Source organism: Pygoscelis adeliae, unplaced genomic scaffold (assembly GCF_000699105.1).
Source record: "Pygoscelis adeliae isolate BGI_AS28 unplaced genomic scaffold, ASM69910v1 Scaffold315, whole genome shotgun sequence".
NCBI lineage: Eukaryota > Metazoa > Chordata > Aves > Sphenisciformes > Spheniscidae > Pygoscelis > Pygoscelis adeliae.
The window spans coordinates 465,516-466,963 of record NW_008824865.1 but is presented as its reverse complement, the minus strand read 5'-3'; the positions used below and the strand labels follow the sequence as shown (position 1 = coordinate 466,963).

Here is a 1,448-nt window from a genome sequence, read left to right as displayed (position 1 = left end):
AAAATCTAATACGTTTTCACTCCTGCTAAAGGTCATACAGAACTAATCTATGGCATCCAACACATTGCAAGCGACACTTGCGACCTCCTGGTTTTAGGTTTTGCAGTTTTATTTCACTGCCACTGAAGCGCCCGAGACCTTCTCTATCGTATTACTTTTGTCTTAATGAGAATACAATTGCTTTGAAATGCCTTAGCACCACATTGCAGGGACATGAATCAACACCCAACAGGAGCATTTGACAGAAGTTTCCACTTCTCTCTAGAACGAATCAACCATTCCACACAAACAGTAACTCATAAATAAATCAACTGAGCAAAATGAAAAAGGAAAAAAAAAAGGAAGCCATCTACCACTTTTCACAGAGATCAAATGAACACAGATATTGTGCCTGTGTTCTCACAGAGAGCTAAATAAACCTTCAAGAAAACACGAGTAGTTTTGTTCATGCTGCAGAAGTACTTTTCATCTTGTTCTATTAATCTGTGCTGACTGAAATACTGAATGTTCAAGCCCTCAAATACCTTGCAGCCTATAGGCTTTCACAAAGGAATAACCATCAAAAATGTCAAAGCTCACTTCCCCCTCACCCCGGCTCAAAATGCAGCTTGCTTTAAATGTCCCCTTGTTGTCTTAGTGCCCAGACGTGTTATCTTCAGAAATTTTAGTGGTCCACATTTTTCTATTCTAAGCATAAACCACTTTTTTTTCAAATCAATAATCCATGACGGACAATATGCTCAGCTGGCTACTTGCAAAAGTGCTTGAGCCATTTAAGACACTACCAGCCATAAATGATTGTGCCTATGGCTGGATGTTACTGCCTCGCCCATTGGCTAAGACAAGGTAATTAGATCCCCTCAGCTCCCTTCCTCAGCTCCCCTTCCCCACCAGTACAGTCATTTGAGGCCATGCCTATACAACCAACTCGTGGTGCAGCAGGAGAGGACCTCCAGAGTGAAACTGTTGGTACTGAGGACCGCGTATCTACATACACGTGGGTTTTGAGCCTGGCTCCATGGTCTGCCTACCCGTTAGCAACTGCAACGCCTCATCCAGGCTCATTTCATCTGAAAGAGCTGCACACTCTGAGATCCCAACAAGGGTGCTAAACTTGGAGAGACAAAGATTCATGAAGGATAGACATCATCTGAATTAAAACGCTAAAGGTAATGCGTCCTCACTTCTTAAGGCTCTCTAAATTAAATTGCTAACTGCACTGTTCCAGTCACCAAAATCATCCAAACAGTCTCTGATTTCCCAATACACCTTTCTTTTTCTTCTTAAGGGTAGGAAAATAACAATAAATGTCAAGTCTTGGCCTGCTGACACCTACTATGAAACTCTTATTTACTTAGAATCATAGAATCATAGAATCATTAAGGTTGGAAGAGACCTCTAAGATCATCGAGTCCAAACATCAACCCAACACCACCATGCCCACTAAA

General features: G+C 41.7%; 1 protein-coding gene across 1 annotated transcript in view; it reads right to left on the bottom strand.

The window, feature by feature from the left end:
* The window catches only part of SLC2A13 (solute carrier family 2 (facilitated glucose transporter), member 13), a 163,852-nt gene that overhangs the window by 45,220 nt on the left and 117,184 nt on the right, over positions 1-1,448 (bottom strand). The gene's annotated exons all lie outside the window — the stretch shown is intronic.